Source organism: Symphalangus syndactylus, chromosome 4, assembly GCF_028878055.3.
Source record: "Symphalangus syndactylus isolate Jambi chromosome 4, NHGRI_mSymSyn1-v2.1_pri, whole genome shotgun sequence".
In the NCBI taxonomy this organism is placed as follows: domain Eukaryota; kingdom Metazoa; phylum Chordata; class Mammalia; order Primates; family Hylobatidae; genus Symphalangus; species Symphalangus syndactylus.
The window spans coordinates 42,204,059-42,215,117 of NC_072426.2; the positions used below are offsets into that span (position 1 = coordinate 42,204,059).

The 11,059-nt window shown below is 45.2% G+C and overlaps 1 non-coding gene across 1 annotated transcript; it reads right to left on the bottom strand.

Moving 5' to 3' along the window:
* Positions 1-9,151: 9,151 nt before the first annotated feature.
* Positions 9,152-9,256, bottom strand: LOC129481423 (U6 spliceosomal RNA). The gene has a single exon (XR_008657417.1). It is a non-coding gene; the product is annotated as a U6 spliceosomal RNA (small nuclear RNA).
* Positions 9,257-11,059: the final 1,803 nt, after the last annotated feature.

An 11,059-nucleotide genomic window follows, 5' to 3' on the forward strand; every position in this document is an offset into this window, starting at 1 on the left:
GGTGGGCTCTGCGCGGCCCCGAAAGTCGCGCTCTGACTTGACCTTTTCCGCCTCTCGTTTTTCCTTCCAGTCTCGCTTCAAAGTTCTGTATTGCAGAAAGAAATCGGCGCCTTTCCCCAGCGGTTTTTCCAAATACGAGCAAAGGAGGCACAAAACGCAGGTTCCAGAAATTGTGCCTGCAACCATTCGTCCTTATTTCCCGACACACGGGCCCCTGCTCCCCGCTAAGGCTGGGGTCCTGGACACGAGTTTTGCGCTCTGATAGAAGGGTTTCCAGAGAGACACTGGGCTCTCAAAGCCTGCTCCTCAATCTACTGATCCGGTCCAGCTTAAGATCCAGTAGACAGAAAACATAGCCTGCCCGGACCGTAACCTTTTTTATGTTTCAGACCCTGCATTTGTAAAATAGCCTAATAAAATCTCTCCCTGGCTTACAGAGCAAAACAGCGTCCTGGTCCAAGAACCGGATGAGTCAAAAGGCGTTACTGTTGAGTCATACATAGAATATATGAATACCTAGAAATTCGTAAATGATTCTTGAAAGGCTGTTGAAATAGCGTTTTCAGGCCGGGTGCGGTGGCTAACACCTGTAATCCCAGCACTTTGGGAGGCCGAGGCGGATCACCTGAGGTCAGGAGATGGAGACCATCCTGGCTAACACGGTGGAACCCCGTCTCTACTGAAAATACAAAAAATTAGCCGGGCGTGATGGCGGGCGCCTGTAGTCCCAGCTACTCCGGAGGCTGAGGCAGGAGAATGGTGTGAACCCGGGAGGCGAAGCTTGCAGTGAGCCCAGATCGCGCCACTGCACTCCAGCCTGGGCGACAGAGCGAGACTGCGTCTCAAAAAAAAAAAAAAGAAAGAAATAGCGTTTTTAAGTTATAATCAGATGTGATGATGAATGCTATTAATGCCATTATTAAGAATAGTAGGCCGGGCGCGGTGGCTCACGCTTGTAATCCCAGCACTTTGGGAGGCCGAGGCGGGCGGATCATGAGGTCAGGAGATCGAGACCATGGTGAAACCCCGTCTCTACTAAAAAATAGAAAAAATTAGCCGGGCGTGGTGGCGGGCGCCTGTAGTCCCAGCTACTCGGAGAGGCTGAGGCAGGAGAATGGCGTGAACCCGGGAGGGGGAGCTTGCAGTGAGCCGAGATTGCGCCACTGCACTACAGCCTGGGCGACAGAGCGAGACTCCGTCTCAAAAAAAAAAAAAAAAAGAATAGTAAGTGCAGGATGTTGATAGGTTATTCTGGGAGGAAGGGAGATGGGGTATGTGAACTCTGTACTTTCCCCCTCAATTTTGCTGTGAAACTAAACTGCTCTAAAAGTAGTTTGTTTGTTTTTAAGAAGTATAATAGGCCGGGCACGATGGTTCACGCCTGTAATTCCAGCACTTTGGGAGGCCAAGGCGTGTGGATCAATTGAGGTCAGGAGTTTCAAGACCAGCCTTACCAACATAGTGAAACCCCGTCTCCACTAAAAATACAAAAATTAGCGGGGCGTGATGGTGGGCACCTGTAATTCCAGCTACTCCAGAGACTGAGGCAGGAGAATCACTTGAACCCGGGAGGCGGAGGTTGCAGTGAGCCAAGCTCGCACCACTGCACTCCAGCCTGGGCAACAAGAGCGAAACTCTGTCTCAAAAAAAAAAAAAAAAAAAAATTAAAAGTATAATAACCACTCATCAGATACAATTACAACAAATTTAAAGATCTTAATTGGCTTTTATTTGCAATAAAAAAATCATAACACCTCATTCGGTAAAATAAATTGAGTGTTCTGGTGATCTGGGCAGGAGGCTGGCTTTATAAGCCAAAAAGGGGCTGAAGAAAGCAGAAACAGATAACAAAAAGCAGATTGGTCGTTTCAAAGTTACTTTCCTTGTAAAGTTAAAGCACAGCCGACTTTCTTATCATGCCAGCTGAAACTGGCCTGTGTGGGTCTCTGTCCTGATTTCTTGGAAGGTGGAATAAACAACTTAGTTTTGGTTTGGTGACATGGTAGTTCGGCATGAGTAACCTCATTTTGGTTTTGTCTATTGGGCCTAGTGCAGGAGCTCAGTTCAAACCAATGGCCTATAAATTTTATTTAACACCATTATTGAGCTCTTATTATGTGCCAGTGATAAAGCTGGGACTTGAACTCTGCTGTGTCTGACTCCAAAGTCCCTGATGAAGAAAATGTTTAAAATGTTACATCAAATTATCTGGCCAGAATTGTGGCATATTAGAAAATGCTTGTAATCCCAACACTTTGGGAGGCAGGAGGATCGCTTGAAGGCAGGAGTTCAAGACCAAACTGGGCAACAAAGTGCGATCTTATCTCTACTAAAAATGGAATACAATAAATTAGCCAGACATGATAGCAGGTGCCTGTAGTCCTAACTACTCGGGAGGATGAGGCAAGAGGGTCTCTTGGACCCTAGAGTTCGAGGCTGCAGTGAGCTATGATTCCACCACCAATGCACACCAGTCTGGGGGACAGAGCAAGACCCTGTCTCAAAAAAAGGAAGAAGCGTGGTGGGGAGGAAAGGAAGGAAGGAAAGGGAGATAAAGGAAAGAAAGAAATGCACTAGACGAGGTGTCAGAAGACCTGATGTAGAATACCATTTCTGCACTGGCTCCTTGCAGAACCATGCTTCCTTGATTTGTTAAGATTGGACAAAAACAATGATTCTCAAACTTAGAGGTCCACACAAATCACCTGGAGGTCTGGTTAAGCTGCAAGTTCTGCTTCAGGATATCTGGGTGAGGTCTGAGACTCTTCTTCTCTTTTTTTTTTTTTTTTTTTTGAGACGGAGTCTCGCTCTGTCGCCCAGGCTGGAGTGCAGTGGCGCAATCTCGGCTCACTGCAAGCTCCGCCTCCCGGGTTCACGCCATTCTCCTGCCTCAGCCTCTCCGAGTAGCTAGGACTACAGGCGCCTGCCACCACGCCCGGCTAATTTTTTTGTATTTTTAGTAGAGACGGGGTTTCACCGTGGTCTCGATCTCCTGACCTCGTGATCCGCCCGCCTCGGCCTCCCAAAGTGCTGGGATTACAAGCGTGAGCCACCGCGCCTGGCCGAGACTCTTCTTTTCTAGCAAGCACCCAGGTGAGCTCCATGTTGATCCAAGGACCACACTTGGATTAGAAAAGGACAGGATGACCTCCAGATCCTTTTACACTCTAACACAATGAATCAGTCTTTCCTTCTACCGTAGCTCCGTTACTATCAAGGAAATATAAGGAAACTGTCAAAAAAGAGAGTGATTAAAGAAAATTCGTATCTGGGGCTGGGCGCGGTGGCTCACGCTTGTAATCCCAGCACTTTGGGAGGCTGAGGCGGGTGGATCATGAGGTCAGGAGATCGAGACCACGGTGAAACCCCGTCTCTACTAAAAATACAAAAAAAATTAGCCGGACGTGGTGGCGGGCGCCTGTAGTCCCAGCTACTCGGAGAGGCTGAGGCAGGAGAATGGTGTGAACCCGGGAGGCGGAGCTTGCAGTGAGCCGAGATTGTGCCACTGCACTCCAGCCTGGGTGACAGAGCAAGACTCCGTCTCAAAAAAATAAAAAATAAAAAATAATGTCTCTGGAAGGATTCACAAGCAACCCATAAGAGTAGCTGCCTTCAGGGGGAGGGACTAGATGGCCCTAGTACAAGGCGTGAGCCACCGCGCCCGGCCCCCGTCTTATCTCTTTAATTGTAATCCAAGTTCCTTATGGGAAGAACCACTAAAATAGATTCCTTTTACACCTCCCGCAGCACTAGGCATATACCATGTTCTCAAGGAACTTTTGCTGAGCCATCAATCTGCTCATAAATATTATTCTATATTTATTTATTTCACTTCCTTTTGGCAGACATTCATTTGGCAAGCTTGGGCTATCACAGAATTGTATGGCATTTGTGAATCAATCACTGAATCAAATGGATTCTCTGAATTTACCACAGAGGACAAGGCCTAGGGCATAGAAAGTATGTATTACAAGTTCTTGTTTTTATTCCATTAATATTTCCTGTGGATTAACATCCTTGGTCTACGTGACACCTTGCTGCACATTAGAATCATTGAGGGGAGCCAAAAAAAAAAAAAAAACCATGCTGACTAGGTACAGTGGCCCACGTCTGTAATCCCAGCATTTTGGGAGGCAGAGATGGGAGGATCTCTTGAGCCCAGGGGTTCGAGACCCAGCCTGGGCAACATAATGAGACCCTATCTCTACAAAAAATTAAAAAAAAAAAAATTAGCCTGGTGGCATGCATCTGTAGGCCCAGCTACTCAGGAGCAATGGGAGGACTGCTTGAGCCCAGGAGGTCAAGGCTGCAGTGAGCTGTGATTGCACCACTGCACTCCAGCCTGGGTGACACTGCGAGACTCTGTCCCAACAAAACAAAACAAAACAACCTATACCCATGCCCTGAGACTCCCTTTTAATTGGTCTGCAGGAGAGCATTGTCACTCTGGCATTGTCACGTATCCGTTTAACTTCACCAAGAGTTATGTAGCTTTGAAATGATTCCGAACATATGTGAGTGGCATATGTTTTGCTGTGATAAGAACATGGAGTGTCCTCCTTCCAGTGAGGATGTTATAACACACCCTATCAGACCACATATGTAAGTTATTGGCCTCAACTTCTGGAAGTAGTTTTCTATGATCATTAAAATGTTTTTTTGAAAAATACATTCACATAGTAAAAACTCAAAAGATAGAAAAGAATCCAATGTGGCTGGGCGCGGTGGCTCACACCTGTAATCCCAGCACTTTGGGAGGCTGAGGCGGGTGGATCACGAGGTCAGGAGATTGAGACCATCCTGCCTAACACAGTGAAACCCCATCTCTACTAAAAATACAAAAAATTAGCCGGGCGTGGTGGCGGGCGCCTGTAGTCCCAGCTACTCAGGAGGCTGAGGCAGGAGAATGGCATGAACCTACGAGGCAGAGCAACAGAGCGAGACTCCATCTCAAAAAAAAAATTAGCCAGGCATAGTTGCACACACATGTAGTCCCAGCTACTCAAGAGGCTGAGGTGGGAGGATTACTTGAGCCCAAGAAGTTGAGGCTGCAGTGAGCCATGATCTCACCACTGCACTCCAGCCTGGGTGGCAGAATGAAACCCTGTCTCAAAAAAAAAATATATATATATATATATGTATATATATATATGTGTGTATATATATACACACACACGCACATATAATATATATATACACACACATATATAAAATACATATATATATATATATATAATATATCAAGTTCTCTGGACTCACATTCTGGCCCCTATAGACATTTGGATTTATGATGACCCATGATTTACACTTATTAAAATATATATTCAGTATCCAAATAAAAACAGCACATTCAAATACAGCTTGCTGCTTAAATGCATGTGGTCTACAGTCAGACAGGGATTCAGGGCCATTAAGTGGGATCCCACAGCTAGTAAGTGGTAGCTGAGCAAGCGGGGAGGAAAGGGTGGCTTTTTCCTTTCTTCTTGGTCAGCTACCACTTACCAGCTGTGGGATCCCACTGAATGGTCCTGTGCGTCAGATTGCCCCTCTTCATCTGTACAGGGAGGATGAAAATAGCACCTCCCTCGCAGGGTTCGTTTGAGGATTGAACAAGATAGCATGAATTACTATGGTATCTGGTACCCAATAACAGCTTCATAAATGTCAGCTATTATTATCCTCATCAGGGAGTGCTAAAGGGCGAGTTAATGTGGGGGGCAAAGTGAGTTGCTGGAGAAGCTATGTAGCTGACCAAGCAGGGAGGCAAAGGCGGTTTTGCCAAGGTGGAGAGAAGACAAGGCAGGATAGGCTCGAGCAAAGCCTCAGAAGAGATAGGGACCAGGGCCTGGGCATTTAAGCCATACCATTTCAAGACAATCCCAGTGGAGAGTTTTCCTAATGTTTTAATTTTAAAAACTAAAGACTTTGCTGGCCCCTGCTTCATGATATACAGTTGATAACTGCTGTGATTGTAATAGCAATTTTATGATTTTTCCCAACCATCATTTGGCAAGGATTACACAATTTCAAGAATTCAAACTTCTGTTGAGTGTTTCAGAGTTCTTTTTTTTTGAGATAGAGTTTCGCTCTTGTTGCCCAGGCTGGAGTGCTGTGGCGCAATCTCAGCTCACCGCAACCTCCACCTCCCGGGTTCAAGCGATTCTCCTGCCTCAGCCTCTCAAGTAGCTGAGACTACAGGCATGCACCACCACGCGCAGCTAATTTTGTATTTTTAGTAAAGACGGGGTTTCTTCATGTTGGTCAGTTGGTCAGGCTGGTCTCGAACTCCCAATCTCAGGTGATCCACCCGCCTCGGCCTTCCAGAGTGCTGGGATTACAGGCGTGAGCCACCGTGCCCGACGGAGTGTTTCAGAGTTGTGTTAAAGATATTTTAGCTCTCGCTCTAGGATGTTTGTGCTGGGACATAATCACCAGCACTACCTCATCATCACCACTAGGGGGACCAGAACCAAAGGAATGATCAAGCTGCTAGGTACAGTGTTTACCTTCACTGATTACTGCTCAATATTGTATTAATGTTTTTTACTTTGAAGCATATTTCCGTTTTATGCATATTAAAATGCTTTAAAAATTCAAACTCTAGTAGAATATAGGAAATTAAAGAGTCCTACTGATTCTCATCTCCAATTCTCACGCACAAAATAGTCACTGTTAATAAGATTTTTGTGTATCTTTCCAGATATTTTCATGTTTAATCTTTAATTTAAACCCTGACTAAATTAAATTAAATCTTTAATTTAAACCCTGACTACCACTCTAACTTCATCTTCTACCATTCAGATCTTCAAACTTGTCAAACTTGTTCCAGCCTCAGGACCCTTGCCCTCACTACATTATCTTCCTGGACACTTAGTCTTTCTTTTTTGTTTTTCTTTTTTTTTTTTTTTTTTGAGACAGGGTCTCACCTTTGGCCCTGCTGCACTCACTGCAACCTCTGCCTCCTGAGCTCAAGGGATCCTCCCACCTCAGCCTCCCTGGTATCTGGGAATATAGGCGCATGTCACCACGCCCAGCTAATTTTGTATTTTTTGTAGAGATGGGGTTTCACCATGTTGCCCAGACTGGTCTTGAACTCCTGAGCTCAAGCAATACACCCACCTTGGCCTCCCAAAGTGCTGGGATTACAGGTGTGAGCCACCGCCCTGGGTCCTGGACCACTTTCTTTTCCCAGGTTCCCTCACTTAGATGTCAGCTCCTATGTCACTCCCTCACAGAGGCCTGTAGTGACACCCATCAAGAAACTATTGCCCAATCTAAGTCACTCTCCATCACTATGTTTGAGATTGCCTTGTTCATTTAAGTGCTTGCTTACTTATTCACTGCTAAAATGTGACCTCCATGAGAGCAGGAGCCTGGCTGCTTTGTTTACTTCCATATCCCAAGTGTCTAGAACACAAATTAAGAACTCAAAAGCATCTATTAATTGAAAGAAATGAATGAAAGAATGCTCTCTGTACTATTCTGCAACGTGTATTTTTCACCTAATCTTATACAAGTTATATTTTACTGTATGTGGATAAGCTTTATTTCAGTCATATCCTTAATGTTTTAAATTTGATTTTCTTTGTGTTACACATTCACATGGCTCAAAAAAACAATATGAAAAGGTATTCAGTGAAAAATCTCACATCCACTTCTATCTCTCATCTGTCTAGTTCTCACACAACCAGGTAACCATTCCCATTAGTTTATTGCATATCCGTTGTGCAAATACATACATATATATTCTTTTGTTTTTGGTTTTTGTTTTTGAGACGAAGTCTCGCCCTGTTGCCCAGGCTGGAGTGTAATGGTGTGATCTCAGCTCACTGCAACCTCTGCCTCCAGGGTTCAGGCGATTCTCTTGCCTCAGCCCCCTGAGTAGCTGGGATTACAGGTGCACACCACCACGCCCGGCTAATTTTTTTGGTATTTTTAGTAGAGAAAGGGTTTCACCATGTTGGCCAGGCTGGTCTTGAACTCCTGACCTCATGATCTGCCCACCTTGGCCTCCCAAAGTGCTGGGATTACAGGTGTGAGCCACCGCGCCCAGCCATACATATGTATTTTTTTTTTTTTTTTTTTTTGAGATGGAGTCTCACTCTGTCACCCAGGCTGGAGGGCAGTCTCGCGATCTCGGCTCACTGCAACCTCCGCCTCCCAGGTTCAAGCAATTCTCTTGCCTCAGCCTCCCGAGTAGCTGAGATTACAGGCACCTGCCACCATGCCCAGCTAATTTTTTGTATTTTTAGTAGAGACGGGGTTTCGCAATGTTGACCAGGCTGGTCTCGAACTCCTGACCTTGTGATCCCCCTGCCTCGGCCTCCCAAAGTGCAGAGATTACAGGCATGAGCCACCATGCCCGGCCCATATATATTCCTATTCTCATTTTCTTCCCTTTTTGTACAAACTGTTCTGCACCTTAATTCTTTTAACAGCATAGTGTTACTTATTTATAAATTTTATAAAGGATTTATAATTTATTTTACTCAATTCTGTGTTGATAGACTTTTGGTTGTTTCAGTTTTTGTTATTGCAAACAATGTTACAGTAATCATTTTCATGCTTGATAAATACATGGTACGATAAATTCCTAGAAGTGGAGTGGCTAAATCAAAACATACATGTATATTGAATCATAAAATACCTTAGCGGCCAGGCCCGGTGGCTCACACCTGTAATCCCCGCACTTTGGGAAGTTGAGGCAGGTGGATAATGAGGCTAGGAGTTCAAGACCAGCATGGCCAACATGGTGAAACCCCATCTCTACTAAAAATACAAAAAATTAGTCGGGCATGGTAGTGGGCACCTGTAATCCCAGCTACTTGGGAGGCTGAGGCAGGAGAATCTCTTGAACCCGGGAGGCGGAGATTGCATTTAGCCAAGATCACACCACTGCACTCTAGCCTGGGCAACAGAGCAAGACTCCATCTCAAAAAAATAAAAATAAAAAAAATAAAGGTTTTATCAAAAAACAAAAAGATTTTATCAAAAAAAAAAAAAAAAAGAGAGAGATCTTAGCAAACTTCCCTCTAAGAGAGCTGCCACAATTTATAACTCCCACCAATGGTGCACAAGAGCACCAACTTTCCCACACTCTTGCCCAGGATAAATATTTCAGACTTTTAAATGTTTGCTACTCTGATGAGTGAAAAATGGTTGGTCACTGTCGGGTTTTCTTTTACATAAATGTTTAATGTCACTAATCTTCTCTGTATCGTTCCAATTTTAGCATATGTGCTGCTGACGCGAGCACTGCTCACTGTTGTTTTCACGTTCATTTCTCTTATTATGAATGAAGTTGAATATCTTTTCATAGTTTAAAAATTGATTTATTGATATGTCATTAACATACCGTACGACTCACCCAAAGTGTACAATTCAGTGGCTTTTCGTATACTCACAACCATCACCATAATCAATTTTAGAATGTTTGCATTACTTCGAAAAGAACCCCATATACTTTAGCTATCACTCCTGTATCTCCCTATTATCCCCCACCCTAAGCAACCACTAATCTACTTTTTGTCTCTGTTGATTTGCCCTTTCTGAACATTGCATATAAATGGAATCATATAACGTGTGGTCTTAGGCCGGGCGCGGTGGCTCACGCTTGTAATCCCAGCACTTTGGGAGGCCGAGGCGGGCGGATCACGAGGTCAGGAGATCGAGACCACGGTGAAACCCCGTCTCTACTAAAAATACAAAAAAATTAGCCGGGCGTGATGGCGGGTGCCTGTAGTCCCAGCTACTCGGACAGGCTGAGGCAGGAGAATGGCGTGAACCCAGGAGGCGGAGCTTGCAGTGAGCCGAGATTGCGCCACTGCACTCCAGCCTGGGCGACAGAGCGAGACTCTGACTCAAAAAAACAAAAAAAACAAACAAACAAAAAACAAAACAAAAAAAACATGTGGTCTTTTGTGACTGGTTTGTTAGCATAATGTCTCAAAGGTTCATTCATGTTGTAGTATGTATGAGTACTTTATTTCTTTCTTCGTTTGTTGAGACAGGGTCTTGCTCTGTCACCCAGGCTGGAGTACAGTGGCACCATCGTGGCTCACTGCAGCCTTGACCTCCTGAGCTCAATCGATCCTCCTGCCTCAGCCTCCCAAGTAGCTGGGACTACAGGTGCATGCCACCACATCCAACTAATTTTAAAATTTTTTGTAGAGGCAGGGTCTCCCTATGTTGCCCAGGCTGGTCTCAAATTCCTGGGCTCAAGCATTCCTCTCGCCTCAGCCTCCCAAAGGGCTGGGATTATAGGTGTGAGCCATGGTGCCTAGCCACTTCACTGTTTTTTGGGGGTTTTTTGTATTTTTTTTAAGACGGAGTTTCCCTCTTGTTGCCCAGGCTGGTGTGCAATGGGGCGATCTCAGCTTACCACAATCTCCACCTCCCAGGTTCAAGCGATTCTCCTGCCTCAGCCTCCCGAGTAGCTGGGATTACAGGCATGTACCACTACGCCCAACTAATTTTGTATTTTTAGTAGAGATGGGGTTTCTCCATGTTGGTCAGGCTGGTCTTGATCTCCTGACCTCAGTTGATCCACCTGCCTCAGCCTCCCAAAGTGCTGGGACTGCAGGTGTGAGGACTGCGCCAACCTTACTTCTTTCTTTTTTGTGGCCAAATAATATTCCATTGTATGGCTATGCCATTTTTTTAAATCCATACATCAGTTAATGGACGTTTGTGTTCTTTCCACCACATTTTTTTTTTTTTGAAATAGGCAAAGAAAGATCTTTAGAACTGTGAAGATGAGGCTGGGCGCAGTGGCTCACGCCTGTAATCCCAGCACTTTGGGAGGCCGAGGCAGGCAGATCACAAGGTCAGGAGATTGAGACCATCCTGGCTAACACGGTGAAACCCCATCTCCACTAAAAATACAAAAAATTAGCCAGGCGTGGTGGCGGGCGCCTGTAGTCCCAGCTACTTGGGAGGCTGAGGCAGGAGAATGGCTTGAACCCAGGAGGCGGAGCTTGCAGAGAGCCAAGATTGTGCCACTGCACTCCAGCCTAGGGGACAGAGTGCAAAAAAAGAAAAAAAAAAAAAGAACTGTGAA